This window comes from Pan paniscus, chromosome 4 (genome assembly GCF_029289425.2).
Source record: "Pan paniscus chromosome 4, NHGRI_mPanPan1-v2.0_pri, whole genome shotgun sequence".
Classification (NCBI taxonomy): domain Eukaryota; kingdom Metazoa; phylum Chordata; class Mammalia; order Primates; family Hominidae; genus Pan; species Pan paniscus.
This window is the reverse complement of record NC_073253.2, coordinates 176,229,433-176,245,566: the sequence shown is the minus strand read 5'-3', so window position 1 is coordinate 176,245,566 and position 16,134 is coordinate 176,229,433. Positions and strand designations below refer to the sequence as shown.

Here is a 16,134-nt window from a genome sequence, read left to right as displayed (position 1 = left end):
TAATTTCCTTTTTTTGGAAAGGTTAAGGCAAGTCGTGTTACCTAAGTGCACAAATGGTATTCTCCGTACCAAGACCTAGTGGGTAGCGGATTCACCAACAGTGGGTGTTAGAACTTGGACTAACCTGGTGTTCTCCGATCCGTGTGTGGAAGGCCCCGAGCAGAATTCTCACAACGTTTGCACCCTCGCTAACTCTCAAAGAAAGAATGAGAGGCGGGTACCTGTGGACCAATTCCAGCAGGCCAGCACCGCGGGCTATCGTGCATGCGTGACCCTTTGCTGTAGGCCACTCGCCCACGGGCAGCACATATTAGGCATTTTATGTTTACCAGACGGCCTGCCCCCGTCTTGCTGTGAGACTTGCTGTGCTGGAGGGAACAATGTGGTTTACCGAAACTGGGGTGAGACCGCAGGACGACCCCAGGCGTTCGTGAGCGTCAAAACCTATCTGATTCACTCCCACTTTACTGGGAGATTTAGTGGTTAGGATTCCGCCTTTGTCTCGCTACGACCTGCTTTCGACTCCCTGTCAAGAAAGATGCTTTGTGTCATATGAGACACTTGTCTTCCGTATATTCTTTTTTATGCTCCTGATTTTAAGAGTCTATTTTTGTGAGATGTTGCCCCACAAATACCAGCCTCCACGTTTCCCCCATACATAAATAAAGATAAAAACGGGCCATGCGCCGCGGTGGCTTATGCCTGTAATCCCAATACTTTGGGTAAGCCAAGGCGGGAGGATCGCTTGAGCCCAGGATGGCCTCGAAATTAGTCCTGCAAATATAGGCCTTTTTTCTTTTTTTCTTTTCTTTCTTTCTTTTTTTTTTTTTTAAGATGAAGTCTTGCTCTGTTTCCAGGCTGAAGTGCAGTGGCACCACCTCGGCTCACTACGACCTCCGCCTCCCGGGTTCAAGTGATTCCCCTGCCTCAGCCTGCCGAATAGCTGGGACAACAGGCGCGCCACCACGCCCGGCTAATTTTTTGTGTTTAGTAGAAACGGGGTTTCACCATGTTGGCAGGACGGTCTCGATCTCCTGACCTCGTGATCCTCCTGCCTCAGCCTCCCAAAGTGCTGGGATGACGGGCGTGAGCCACCGCGCCTGGCCCCGTTTTGTATTTTTAAGCTGTCGAAGTCTCCTCCGCATACGCACCACACCACGAGAGAAGTCTGTTGATCATAGAAAGCTGGCTTGATCTCGCTGAGCAAAAGATAGCGTCGTCTTCTGTCTCAGACGTAAATCAAAGCGGGGACTTATGAGGGCTATATAGTCTGTGAGGGCGGTCTGGGCAGAAGTTGGTCAACGTCTGTAAATAGGCAGAGTCGCTAGTACAATCCTAGCACATGAGTTATTGGTGTTCAAAGCTGGTGTTCAAAGAGTTTTAAGTTTGACATTTCGTCTTGCACAAATTATTTCGGATTCTTTTGCAGACTGTGATTTCAGGGTTATTTTTTACCACCTTCACTGGGACTGGAAAACATTCTTAAAGGATTCTGGCTTTTTCATTAAAGTGGAGATGAAGTGGACAGGCTTCTCTTCTTTGTCCTCTAGCAAGCCAAGGGAACGCCCGCTGGAGTTTTTGCTACAATTCCTGCTTTCTCTCCTCTCCACCCCTTCCACCCGTCGCCGCTCTGGCCAGGTCAGGTTTGGGATGCCCCTCCAGGCAAGTGACCCAAGCTGCTCCGGGCACAAAGGCGGCAAGCGTTCAACAGTCGGAGAAGCACGACACACACATGAACCTGGTGGGATCTTTGGCCTCCTCCCAAACCCTGTGGGGATGGGGCCTGGGGAGACTGAGGGACTCACTCTGATTTATATTTCAGGGGGTTCCTTCAGGAGTGATGCAAACAGGGAGTTTGAGGGGGAGTAAGACTGTCGGAGACAGGGGCTGGAAGGACACAGGCCTGGTCCATACAGGAGGCGGCCGGCGCCGGGTGAGGCGGCAGCCAGAGGGAGACGCAGGTGAAGGAGCGGGATGCAAGGCTTGCAGCGGCGATAGATTTGGGTGGTTCCACAACCTAGATCACAGGCTGAGGATGCGGGAGGGGAGGGAAGAAAAAAACAATGACTTAGGTCTCGAACGGTTGGGCGTTAGATGCTGTGAGATACCTGGAAAAACTGCCCAAGACACGCGTGGATCTGAAGCTTGGGAGAACAGTTCTTGCTGGAACCAGAGACGGAGCTAAGGTGTGGGTCCTGCTGCCAGCCGACGTGACGCTCCAGGGTCAGCCTTGGGCGCTCGGAGGCGGAGACGGGATGGGAGAAAAGCCTGCAGCGAAGCGCCCACCCAGGCCTAGGGTGCCGCACAGTGCAAAGGAGATTGGCAGCGTCCAGTTCAGCACATGGTCTCGTAAGAGAAGGCGTCCATGGATTGGGCCACCTGGAGGCCCGTGGTGACCTTGACCAGAGAATCAGACGCACACAAGAAGGGCTCCCGCCCTGCGCCGAATGGAGCGGGCCTTCGGGGTCACAGAGGCAGCAAGGATCCCTGATCAGCAGGACTGCGCCTCGCTTCCAAGCAATCCAGGTATTCGGAAATTAGGCGTCGGCAGCGGAAAAACATTTCACAATATTAAGCAATCGCTACTACTTTTAAATTTACATATATGCAGATCTCCATATGACAGGCGTTAAGCGTATTCCAACTCTACATACGTACATACCTTGGACGCTAGGATTGGCGAGTTTTATTTTTATAAAAATACTTAAAATTTTTCATTGAACTTTTAAAATGTAATAAAAATTTCAGATTTATCTTTAAAAACCGACTTAAAATTTTGATATTCATTAATTTATATTTTGCCGTTTAGTTTAATACTTATGCATAATTCATAGAAATAAATTTTTGAAAGGACATAAAAATAATTTCACTTTTTGATTTTTATGTTTACTTTAATTTACATTTTAACAAAATATATTTAAATATCGTGTGCTTTGAATGCATTTTGCATTTTTTAAATCCTCTCTGTCATTACTGTCCGTAGAGCACAAATCATGTGAAAATTAAAACCTCTGGCTGTCTTCCCTGGAAGAAAAGGAACCACTAGGGAAGCGTGTCCAGTCTTAAGCCTTGGAAGGTACATTTGCCTTTCCTCCCGCGATGCTCGCTAGTTTTTTGTTTTGTTTTTATTTATTATTATTATTCGAGACGGAGTCTCGCTGTGTCGCCCAGGCTGGAGTGCAGTGGCGCGATCTCGGCTCACTGCAAGCTCCGCATGCCGGGTTCACGCCATTCTCCTGCCTTAGCCTCCCGAGTGGACTACAGGCGGCCGCCACCACGCCCGGATAATTTTTTTGTATTTTTAGTAGAGACGGGGGTTTCACCATTTCAGCCAGGATGGTCTCGATCTCCTGACCTAGTGATCCGCCAGCCTCGGCCTCCCAAAGTGCTGGGATTACAGGCGTGAGCCACCGCACCCGGCCTTGTTTTGCTTTTAATTGCTGGAAGTGACTAGGGTACCCTTAGAGGTCACGCTTTACGGTTTGACAAACGGCATTACGCAGGGCCACAAGGAGACTGGTGTTCTGGGGAAGAATGGATCTAAAGGCCATGACTCAATGGGTGAAGCCGACACCTGGATGTTGACGATAACACTTATAAAAATCATAGAGTAACCTTTCCGCATCTGTTTCCGTAGTGTAGTGGTTATCACGTTCGCCTAACACGCGAAAGGTCCCCGGTTCGAAACCGGGCGGAAACAAGACCGTTTTCCTTCCGTAGTGTGGAGTCTATGTGTATAAACGTTCACAAGTTTTGCTACACTTAGACACCGGCCGGATTTTCCAATCCGTTGCCAATTAACTTCAACCTGCGTATTCCATGTCTACGTCTGTAATATGAGGGTGAGAAGTAAGTGGTCTTACTCGTCATTATTAGGGTCTGCCTGCAAAGTCCCGGCGGATCAAATACAGTCAGCCGCCGGGGAATGCCACGGAATGACAGATGAGCGATTAAAAAGTGCAAGAAGGCTCGGGTCAGAAATCCTTGGTGGAAGTTCACGCCGTGGAAGGTGTGCACCGGCAGGCCAATAGTGATGGCGGTAACTACAACGTGTACCACACATCAAGTAGTCTGCAGGTGTGGCCCTGGGCTTCCTGCAGAGGAACCTAACCATTCTGGGAGGTTGTTTACAGATGAGGCCACTGAGGCATGGACAGGTCACACAAGGCTGCGGAACACGTAGGACGGAGCAAAAGGACAGGGAACGGAAAAGAAACAGGGCACAGAGAAATTCAAGTGAAATACAGGCTGGTTCAGGCGGAGGACTGCGCCACTTCGGGCGGGCCTGCAGCACTGACACGGCTTTTGGGTTCGCAGTGGCGGTGGAGGGCGGTCAAGAGGACCATCAGCCTCTCCAAGGCGTGACCGTCGGCCTCCCTCTGCACCCATCCTCGCTTGCAGCTCGTCGGCTTCGGGCCGTGGGACGCGGCGGGTGAGTTGGGAGCCCGATCCCCAGGGGCCTCTTCAGCAATCTCAGGGAAAAGGCTGCAAAGGCTTCAGAGAAGAAGCCGGAGCGGTGGGCGGGATCCCTAGGAGAGCGCTCCTGGCAGGAGAGTAGGCCCGGGGAAACCCACGTGCCATGATGCGGCCCCGGCAGCGCAGGCTGCTTCCCCGCCTAGAAAACAGGCTTCCAGCTTTCTCACACCGCACCCGCACACTTACGCAGGGGCCAGCCGCCTCTTTCCCAGCACCTCTGCCCGACGTGAAAGTCGAATAAATGCAACATCTAAGTGGCAAAGCAAGGGTCGGGCGTGTCAGCGCGCTACTGTAGCCCCAGCGACTCGGAAACCGGGCTTAAGAGTTCGAGACCAGCCTAGGCAACATAGTGAGACTGTCCCCTCCGCCCCCGCCCCCGCCCCCCGCCCCCCGCCCCATCTCTAGGAAAAAATATATATTTTTTTTAATTAGCCGAGCGTGGTGGTGCATACCTGCAGTTCCAGTTACTACCCTAGATCGAGGCTGCAGCGAGCCATGATCGCGCCACTGCACTCCAGCCTGGGCACCGAGCCCGTTAAAAAAAAAAAAGGAAAAGTGGGAAAAACCAAAATTCTCTTTAACGTTTCATACATTTTAAATGCAGACAAAGCGTAATCAAAGCAGAGTCCCGTGGTGGGAAACTTGTTGGGACAGCGTTAGCATAACGTTCACAGAAAATATCAATGTCATGCCTATTTCTTCATCACCGCTCTTTCACACTTAATTGTAATTTTATACCGTCCCAGAATTTACGCATCAGAAAGTCCGGTAGTCAGCCTGGAACTCACAGACCCCATGCAGGAGAGTTCTCCCAGAAAATTCTCCCCGGCCCAACTTCTTCTCCTCACCCCTTCCCCGCCGACCCCCCCTCGCACTCCTCCTGTCGTGTTTAACTGACTGGTTTGAAGTGAGTCTGTACTTTGCTGACGGAGTGCCTTCTGCATCCCTCTAAGCTGACCTCCTTGGCCACTGGGACTCTGGGAGGCCAGGACCATCACTCAGTCCTTTGTCACTCTTCTCTAAGTATATTTTGCTCTGTGCCTCAGGTAACGTAAGACAGTTCTCATTGGTCTTCCTTGTGGAGACAGTGAAGCAAATTCAAAGCAACACAGTCAACATCAGCCAGTTAGCTGGGCAGGGCAACAAGATGTACAGGAAACAGTCTCTTTGAGTCCTATTTCAAATTACATTTTTAAAAATATTTAGGAACGGGCCGGGCGCGGTGGCTCACGCCTGTAATTCCAGCACTTTGGGAGGCCGAGGTGGGTGGATCACCTGAGGTCAGGCGTTCGAGACCAGCCTGACCAACGTGGTGAAACCCGTCTTACCAAAAATACAAAATTAGCTGGGCGCGGTGGCACATGCCTATAATCCCAGCTACTTGGGAGGCTGGGGCACGAGAATCGCTTGAACCTCGGAGGCAGAGGTTGTAGCGAGCCGAGATGACGCCATTGCACTCCAGCCTGGGCGACAAGAGCGAAACTCCGCTCCGTCTCAAATGTATATATATTTGTTTGTTTGTTGGAGACGGAGTTTCGGGAGGATCCTCCGGGAGGACCCTTTGAGACCACCGCCCCCTCCACATCTCTAAATATATATTATATATATTTATAAAATATATTATATATTTATTATATATTAATATATTATATATTTATTGCACAAATAATAAATCTATTACATAAATAACACATACATTATATATTTATTATATAAATAATGAATATATTATATAAATAATGAATATATTATATATTTATTATATAAATAATGAATATATTCTATATTTATTATATAAATAATGAATATATTCTATATTTATTATATAAATAATGAATATATTATATTTTATATAATATATTAAATTATTATATAAATAACAAATATATTTTATATTTATATTATATTATATTATATTATATATTATAATATTTATATTATATTATATATTATAATATTTATATTATATTATATATTATAATATTTATATTATATTATATATTATAATATTTATATTATATTATATATTATAATATTTATATTATATTATATATTATAATATTTATATTATATTATATATTATAATATTTATATTATATTATATATTATAATATTTATATTATATTATATATTATAATATTTATATTATATTATATATTATAATATTTATATTATATTATATATTATAATATTTATATTATATATAATATATTTATGTTATATTATATATTATATAAATTATAATATATTATATATTTTTATTATATATTATATATGCTATATATTTTATATAAAAATACATATATATATTTTAGAAACATGGAGTGGATGGTGGCCTCAAAGGATCCTCCTAGAGGCTTCCCAAAGTTGATTGGGCTACAGGTCTCAGCCACTGTGGCTGGCTCTAGGTTACACAATGCCACTTTGTCATTATGGATTTACAGCTTTCCTTAACTCATCTTGTTTCAGTTAACTGGAACTCAGTGCTATTACTCTCTTTTTGATGCTTGAATTGCAGCTGCTTGTTGGTGGGCGCCCCTTTGCCATGGCTCTTTGTCTTTTCAGCATTGTCCTGAGTATTTGAAAGCACCCCTGTTTCCAAATTCTGCTTTGGCCTGTCTAAAATTCCTCTACCCTATGATGCAGGAGAATATTCAGGAAGTTTGAGGGGTTTTTTTTCAGTGAAGAATAAAAGAGCCCACTCCGGGTGCCAGGACAGTGCATGGAGTCAAAGCTCCTGGCTCCCTCACTTGCAGGTGCCCTAGAGAAATAGTTTGAAGGAGGCGAACTCACATCCGGGGTTCTACTGACTTGCAGCTTTGCTAGGTCTTTGCTTTTTTGTTTTGTTTTGTTTTGAGACAGAGTTTTGCTCTGTTGCCCAGGCTGGAGTGCAGTGGCACAGTCTTGGCTCACTGCAAGCTCCGCCTCCTGGGTTCAAGAGATTCTCCTGCCTCAGCCTCCCGCGCATCTAGGACTACAGGCACGCGCCACCACACTCAGCTAATTTTTGTTTAGTAGGGATGGGGTTTCACTATATTGGCCAGGCTGGTCTCCAACTCCTGACCTGGTGATCCACCCACCTGGCCGCCCAAAGTGCTGGGATTACAGTCGTGAGTCACCACGCCCGGCCTTTTTTTTTTTTTTTTTTTTTTTTTTCAAATAAACTCCAACATCATTTCCCTACCAAATTATCTACTTAGATTTTTAACCTCTCACTCAAAAGCAATTGTAGGCCAGTTATGGTGGCTCTCACCTATAATCCCAGCATTTTGGTAGGCCAAGGTGAGTGGATTGCTTGAGCCTAGGAGTTTGAGACCAGCCTGGGCAACATGACAAAACAAAAAATACAAAATTATTTTCTCTCTTTTTTTCTATTTTAAAGTAGAAAATACAGAATCTTTTCTAGAAAAATTAGCCCGGCGCCTGTAGTTCCAGCTATTCAGGAGGCTGAGGTAGGAGGATGGCTTCAGTCTGGGAGGAGGAGGTTGCAGTGAGCCGAGATAGCACCACTGCACTCCAGCCTGGGCAGCAGAGCATGACCTTGTCTCAAAATTTAGAGAGAAAAAGGTGTAATGAAAGTCCAAATACACATCTCCCAGCTTCAACAACTCTCACTCTCCCACTATTCCTGTTTTATCCCTGTCTCCATCCATCTCCAACCCACTGGCTCTTTTCTTTCTAATCCTCATAGATTTCATGGACTTCTCCTCTGTAGTCTCATCACTGACCGTCTCCCTTTCACTGTGGCTGTTCTGATACTCTATAACCTTTTGAGGTTTAGGGAATCATACTAACAGCTACAAATTTCATTAATTGAACCCTTACTAGGGATTAGGCACTGTGCTTTTATTTATTTATTTATTTTACATTTTCTTTGATGAGTCTAGAGGTTCCCTATGTTGCTAGGGCTGACCTTGAATTCCTGGGCTTAAGAAATCCAATCCTCCTGCCTCAGCCCTCCTGGGATTAAAGGCACACACCACCGTTCTAGGCATTGTCCTATGTGCTAGACTCGCATTGATTCATTGCATCCTCGAAACCAACCTGTGGTGTGCACTGTTAAAATGACATCTCATTTATTTATTCATTTATATTGCCGTAAAAAGGGATAGATCAGGTCCTTGCCCGCCTGGAGTTCACTTTCTGACAGGTGATTTAAATAAGAAACAACAGGCAGATACAGAAACCACCTCAGAGAGTAAGGACTGTGACAAAATTAAAGAGGGCAACGTGGCAGAGTGGCAGGTAAACAGAAGACGGCATTATAGAGAGGGGCCAGGAATGAGGCGGCAGAACAGGTGACACTGAGCTGAGCCAGGAAAAGAGAGAGGCAGCCTTCCAAAGATCTGGAGAACAGGTTCTTGGGAGAGAGGAAGCAGAGGAAGGTCACATACTATGAAGTAGGAGTGAGACTGGTGTGCTCAAGAGGGAAGACCTTGGGTGTGGGGAGGTAAGGAGCCACAGGTCTACTTCCTTGGATATGCATTCTCATGACTCCATCCACACCAGCTGCTGTTTTTGTTTTGCAAACAGATTGAAAAATGAGTGGAAGACATTGGATCTGCTATCTTACTGGACTTCCAGGCTAATGAGGCACACAGTAAGGCCTCAGTGCAGGACTGTGAAAGACAGACAAATTAGTACATAGCTTTATTCAGAAGATTTCAAATGAACAATACTCCCAGGATTTCTGAAAGTGCTATGGGTTAGGGGTTAAAGCAGGGAGTCTGTAAGAGCAGATGAAATTCGGATACCAGCTCTCCACTGCCAGCTGTGACCTAATGTCTGTCTCCTGTCTCCTTGTCCAGCCAATGAGGGTTCATAAGCATAAAATTCATAATTGTAATTTAAAATATATAAGAAAAGATTACCAATTGCTTAGCCGTTCGGAATGCCTCCGTTTGATAGCCTTAGTTAATGAGGGAACCATTAACTAAGGAAAGTTAATGAGGGAACTAACGAAAGGGATTGTTCTGGCTGTTTCAAAAAATGATAGCTTTATAGAAAAACAGCAATATCTGTAAGCTGAATTTAAAGCCTTCAGAAAAACTAGGCCTTAACATTTGCAACTCTAATAAATTGAATATTAATCACAAAGCAAGCATGTATTCTTTTCTATATTCAGAAGCGCCCCCCGCCCCGCACCCTTAGATATTATACATCTCAAATGACAGTGATAAGCAGGGACATTTCCCAGAATATCCTATGGCTCTACTCCAGTTGGTCCCAACACAGAATGGAAGAGCGGGCCATTCTGGGTCATCTTTTTGGCCACTCTTCCTATTGCAAGCAGTCCTCCAGAGTTAGGTTGCCCTAGTTGACACTTCAGCTTCCTTCGTGCTCAAAACTCACATTCTCCAGAACACCAGCATGTGACTGAGGCCTGCCTTTTACCTGAGGGACTTGCACCTTTAATCCAATGTGATATGATATAAACAGCAACGAAACAGTGAAGTGAGCATTTGATGGCAGCTGAGCCATCTTCCCTGATGCTACCACAGAGATCCTAGAAGAAAGACTTCCTCAACTTCAGTAAAGAGAAACCAGTGACTGGTAAAGAAAGAGATACTGGAATATTTTTAGACTAGTTAGATTAGATAACAGCCATGAATATATTAAACCTGAAGATAATTTTCTGCTTCAAATGAGGCTTTTAAATGAAAACATTCGGAATGGTTGATTAATAATTTACATATAAATTATATGTAATCATTCTTGTAGACCACTTCACCAAACACATCTGTGCTCTAATAATTTATACATGCCCCAAAGGACACCAAGATCAAATGGAAAATGACATATACATTTTATTTCTTATGTCTGGTTGGATTCTTCCTGTCCAAGGAAGAAGATGTGCAGAGTAAGAAATAACAGAGCAGGCCTTTCTAATGGTGTCCTGGCTTTGCAAGTGAAGAGAACATGATAGCTTCTTCAGAAACAGGCCTGAAAAGAGAAAAAACAACGCTGCCATATAGAATTGGATTAAGAACCGCAAATGAAAGTGACACTGTACTCTTCAAAATCTTTTATCTGAGTAGATTCCTGTGTGATGTAAAGGGGCGGGGAGGGTCCTTCTCCCCTCCAGGTGGCACCCTGCACGCCCTCCAGTGGGTATTATCCTGCAGGCAGGCAGTGAGGGACTCCAGCAATTTTAAGTGGGGGAGTCACACGCTTAAATTTGTTGTCCAGGCAGCCCGTTTCCCCCAAGACCTTGGAGAAATAGGCAATCTCATTCATGGCTAGTGGGAGGTAATATCAGACTGTAGGTTCTACAGTAGGGCGATTTATCTATTTTTACAAAATTACTTGCATATAAACCTGGATGCAACAAATCTCATTTCTGGCAATTACCTCCACAGATAAAAAAGTGCAAAAGTGCAAAATGACAATTGCTACATGCTTAACTGTAGCATTGATCGTAACAACAAAAAAATTGGAAACAATGTAAATGCCCATCCATTAAGTGATCTGTTAAATAAAAGATGATTCATCAACAGTGGAATATTGAGCAGCTGTAAAAAAAGATCGAGGATATGTTCTATGTCTTGAAATAGAAAGGTCTTCAAAATAGGCCGGGCGCAGTGGCTCATGCCTGTAATCCCAGCTCTTTGGGACGCGGAGGCTGGCGGATGACCTGAGGTCGGGAGTTCGAGACCAGCCTAACCAACACGGAGAAACCCCGTCTCTACTAAAAATACAAAATTAGCTGGGCGTGGTGGCAAATGCCTGTAATCCCAGCTACCCAGCTACGAGGGAGGCTGAGGCAGGAGAATCACTTGAACCTGGGAGGCGGAGGTTGCGATGAGCCAAGATTGTGCCATTGCACTCCAGCCTGGGCAACAAGAGCGAAACTCCTACTTAAAAAAAAAAAAAAAAAAAAAAATCTTAAAAATATAGCACAATCATACAATACAAAATTTTGTATAAAATACAGGAAAATAAAACTCCGCTTGTATCAGCCAGGCACAGTGACTCACACCTGTAATCCCAGCACTTTGGGAGGCTGAGGCAGGCAATCATTTGAGACCAAGAGTTCAAGACCAGCCTGATCAAAAGGGCAAAACCTGGTTTCTACTAAAAATAGAAAAAATTAACTGGGTGTGGTGGCACACGCCAGTAGTTCCAGCTACTCAGGAGGCTGAGGCAGGAGAATGGCGTGAACCCGGGAGGCAGAGGTTACAGCAAGCTGAGATTGCACCACTGCACTCCAACCTGGGCAACAGACTCTGTCAAAAAACAAAATAAACAAAAAGGCCGAGCGCTGTGGCTCACGCCTGTAATCCCAGCACTTTGAGGGGCCGAGGCGGGCGGATCACCTGAGTTCAGGAGTTCGAGACCAGCCTGGACAAAATGGTGAAACCCTGTCTCTACTAAAAATACAATTAGCCAGGCGTGGTGGCAGGCACCTGTAGTCCCAGCTACTCGGGAGGCTGAGGCAGAGAATCGCTTCAACCCGGGAGGTGGAGGTTGCAGTGAGTCAAGATCTCGCCACTGCACTCCAGTCTGGGCGACAGATCAAGAGACTCTGTTCCCCCTCCTTACCCAGCCCCCCCCCCAAGAAAAAACTACTTGCATCAAAATTTCTGGAATATGTACAAAAATATAAAATTGAAATTTTAAGGGGGAGTTAAACACTTTTCACTGAATTCTGTTTTATATTTTAATGTTCTTTAATTTTTATTTTAAAGATGAGGGTCTGGCTAGGTTGCTCCCGAACCCTTGGCCTCAAGCAATCCTCCTAAAAGTGCTGGGATTTACAGGCATGAGCCACCGCGCTCAGCCGAAAGATTTTTGTTTTGGGGTTTTTTTTGTTTTGTTTTGTTTGTTGTTGTTGAGACGGAGTCTCGCTCTGTCGCCCAGGCTGGAGTGCGGTGGCGCCGTCTCTGCTCACTGCAAGCTCCGCCTCCCGGGTTCACGCCATTCTCCTGCCTCAGCCTCCCGAGTAGCTGGGACTACAGGCGCCCGCCACCACGCCCGGCTATTTTTTTGTGTGTTTTTAGTAGAGACGGGGTTTCACTGTGTTAGCCAGGATGGTCTCGATCTCCTGACCTCGTGATCCACCCGCCTCAGCCTCCCAAAGTGCTGGGATTACAGGCGTGAGCCACAGTGCCCGGCTTTTTTTTTTTTTTTTTTTTTTTTTTTTTTTTTTGAGACGGAATCTCGCTCTGTCCGCCAGGCTGGAGTGCAGTGGCGCCATCTCAGCTCACTACAACCTCTGCCTCCTGGGTTCAAGTGATTCTCCTGCCTCAGACTCCCGAGTAGCTGCGATTATAGGCGTCCACCACAACGCCCGTTTGTATTTTTTAATTTTTTTTTTTAGACGGAGTCTTGCTCTGTCGCCCAGGCTGGAGTGCAGTGACGCAATCGCGTCTCACTGCAACCTCAGCCTCCCGAGTAGCCGGGATTACAGGCGCGTGCCACCACGCCCGGCTAATGTTTGTATTTTTAGTAGAGACAGGGTTTCACCATATTGGTCAGGCTAATCTCGAACTCCTGACCTCAGGCGATCCACCCGCCTCGGCCTCCCAAAGTGCTGAGATTACAGGCGTGAGCCACTGGGCCCGGCCGAAAGATGTTTTTTTAAAATTTAATTTAATTTCTGAGACGGAGTGTTGCTCTGCCACGCAGGCTGGAGTGCAGTGGTGCGATCTTGGCTCACTGCAAGCTCCGCCTCCCGGGTTCACGCCATTCTCCTGCCTCAGCCTCCTGAGTAGCTGGGACTATAGGCGCCCGCCACGCCCGGCTAATTTTTTGTATTTTTTTTTCCAGTAGAAACGGGGTTTCACCGTGTTAGCCAGGATGGTCTCGATCTCCTGACCTCGTGATCCGCCCGTCTCGGCCTCCCAAAGTGCTGGGATTACAGGCGTGAGCCACCGCGCCAGGCCGAAAGATGTTTTTTAAAGCTCATTTGTGATGTAGCCTCTGTGGAAAATGGTATGACACTTCCACAAAAACAGAAATGCCATATGACCTAGTAATTTCACTTTGTGATGTATACTCTAAAAAAATAGAAAGCCTAAACTCAAACAGATACCTGTACACTCATGTTCATAGCTGCATTATCCACGGTAGCCAAAAGGAGGAAGGAACCAAGTGTCCATTGGCAGATGAATGGATAATGTGGTATATGTGTGCAATGGAATGCTAATCAGCTTTAAAAGGATGGAAATTTTGACACATGCTACAATAAGGATGAATCTTGAAGACATTAAGTGAAATAAGACAATTTAAAAAGGAAATATTGCACGATTCATCTTATATGAGGTATCTGGAGGAGTCAAATTCAAAGACACAGAAAGTAGAATGGTGGTTGCCAGCGTCTGTGGGCAGAGGGGAATGGAGAGTTAATGCTGAATGGGTTCAGAGTTTCATCTGGGAAACAGGAAAAAGGACTGGAGACTGATGCACAACCATTTAAATGTATTTAATGCTACAGAACTGTACAGTTAAAAAGTGTTAAATTTTGTTGGGCATATTTTACCACAGTTTTAAATCGTAATTGTATCGCAAGATAATGGGTAGATAATGAACAGTGGAGCGCCCGCAAGAGTATTACACACACAGAAGTGCAAGACTTCAGAGCAGATTATTTTCCTAAGAGCTGGTCTACTTATAATATATTTTTAGGTATGGCTAGTAGTCGTAGATTTAGGACTAAAACGACCAGTTGCCGCCCAACGTGGGGCTCGAACCCACGACCCTGAGATTAAGAGTCTCATGCTCTACCGACTGAGCTAGCCGGGCGCCCGATAACCGCATCTAAACAATTTTTCATTCTAGATCAGAGTCGGAGTGTATTCAACTGCGGGTTTGAACTTGGATTTATTTGGAGTGTGATAAAACTACTAAAGTGCCTCGGCTCCTGGGAAATTCAAACTCTGCCGTCAGTGCCTGACCGTCCCTCCCACTTAGTCCGTTTCCTGCGCCTTCTACCCTACCAGCGACCAAGCCATTTTCTACCCGCGATGAAGCTCACGGCACGGAGATGGAGAAACGTGCACCCTGACGCCACTGGAGCTCTCACCGTGTGGATTTTTTTTTTTTTTTTTTTTTTAACAGAGAAGACTCTGTCAAAAAATGGGCCTACCTTTCACCACGAACTGCGGCTCTGTCGCCCAGGCTGGAGTGTCGTGGCGCAATCTCGGCTCACTGCAACCTCCGCCTCCTGGATTCAAGCACTTCTCCTGCCTCAGCCTCCTGAGTAGCTGGGATTACAGGTGCGTGCCACCACTCCCGGCTAATTTTTGTATTTTTAGTAGAGACGGGGCTTCTCCATGTTAGTCAGGCTGGCCTCAAACTCCTGACATCGTGATCCACCCGCCTCGGCCTCCCAAAGTGCTGGGATTACAGACGTGAGCTACCACACCCGGTCAAGTACCGTGTGGATTTTTAAACAGGAGGGAAAGACAATGGGGCCCAGAGGAGGGCAGGGGCCGCCGCGGTCTTTTTCTACTCCGCAAACTCCACCCTCTGGGTTTTTTCTTGGCGCTCTGCAAACATGCTGGATTTCAAAATTTGAAAGGAAAATCGAAAACAATAATTGAATGTGCAAAACGACACTGGAGATGCCGGGGATCGAACCCGGGGCCTCATACATGCAAAGCATGCGCTCTACCACTGAGCTACATCCCCACCGGCTCTCAACAACTCTCCCAGATGGTCCCTATTCGTCGCTTAACTCAGGACACCGGGAGTGGAAGGCAACCGGTACGCGCTGGGTCTCAGCCGCTGCAAAAACCCGGCATCGCAGGGCCAAGAGTTGTTCCAGGGTCCTCCGCCGACTCCAAACCAGCGGGTCTTGACCAAGGGATTCCAAGAGAGAGAGTTAGGCCCGGCTAAGCACCTGGGAGCAGCGGCGGAAAAAGGAGAGAAAATCATCAGGCACGATGCCAAAAATGAACTGTGACCTGAAAAAGAGAAGAAAGGAAAATTGTGCAGGATGCTACGTTTGGTTTTTTAAAAGTGGGGGTTGAGGCAATAAAATACGGAATATTTGATTAACGTAATCCAGAATTGTAAAGTTGATTGCTCGGGATGAAGAAAGGACTGGGACACAGGCGATGGGCCTACTTTCCACCGTGAACTGCGGCTCCTCTTTTGAATTTTGAACCAAGTTTCATCCAAGAAAACCTTACTGAGCTTGCCAAGAACTGCTCTAAAAACAGGATTCAGCCGTGAACAAACCTAGTACAGTCCATCTTAAAGCTGACATTCCAGAGGAGATAGAGTGCGGGCACAGAGCCGGCCCTGAGAAGGGAGCGCGCTGAGACGACTTTACACAGTGTGCGCGTTCGGGGCGGGCTCCGTGGGCAGAGACGTTTGAAACAAGACCTGAATGAGGTGGGAGGGAGCATGCAGGTGGTGGGAGAAAAGAGGTCCACGCAAGGGGAACAGCCAGCGCAGAGGCCACGGGGTTCAGGAACAGCAAGAAGATCGGGGACACAGGGTCCTGGAAGGCCCTGAGAAGGGAAGTCCGGAAGGAGGGAGCATCCGGGGGCAGATGAGGTGAGGCGAGGTCTTCGCCTTTGGGTGAGAATTGCTGAAGTTCCCGGTGACATTGGCAAGGGCGGTTTCTGAGGAGGGTGCGGGCGGAAGCTTGATCCAAGTGGCCTCCAGAGTGAGCGAGGAGAGAGGGTGTGGAAGCGGATAACACAGGCA

The 16,134-nt window shown here is 46.4% G+C and overlaps 3 non-coding genes across 3 annotated transcripts; 1 reads left to right on the top strand and 2 right to left on the bottom strand.

The window, feature by feature from the left end:
• Positions 1 to 3,627: 3,627 nt before the first annotated feature.
• Positions 3,628 to 3,700, top strand: TRNAV-AAC (transfer RNA valine (anticodon AAC)). The gene has a single exon. It is a non-coding gene; the product is annotated as a tRNA-Val (tRNA).
• A 10,447-nt stretch (positions 3,701 to 14,147) lies between these two features.
• TRNAK-CUU (transfer RNA lysine (anticodon CUU)) lies at positions 14,148 to 14,220 on the bottom strand. The gene has a single exon. It is a non-coding gene; the product is annotated as a tRNA-Lys (tRNA).
• Positions 14,221 to 15,036: 816 nt separating this feature from the next.
• TRNAA-UGC (transfer RNA alanine (anticodon UGC)) lies at positions 15,037 to 15,108 on the bottom strand. The gene has a single exon. It is a non-coding gene; the product is annotated as a tRNA-Ala (tRNA).
• Between the last annotated feature and the right edge of the window lie 1,026 nt (positions 15,109 to 16,134).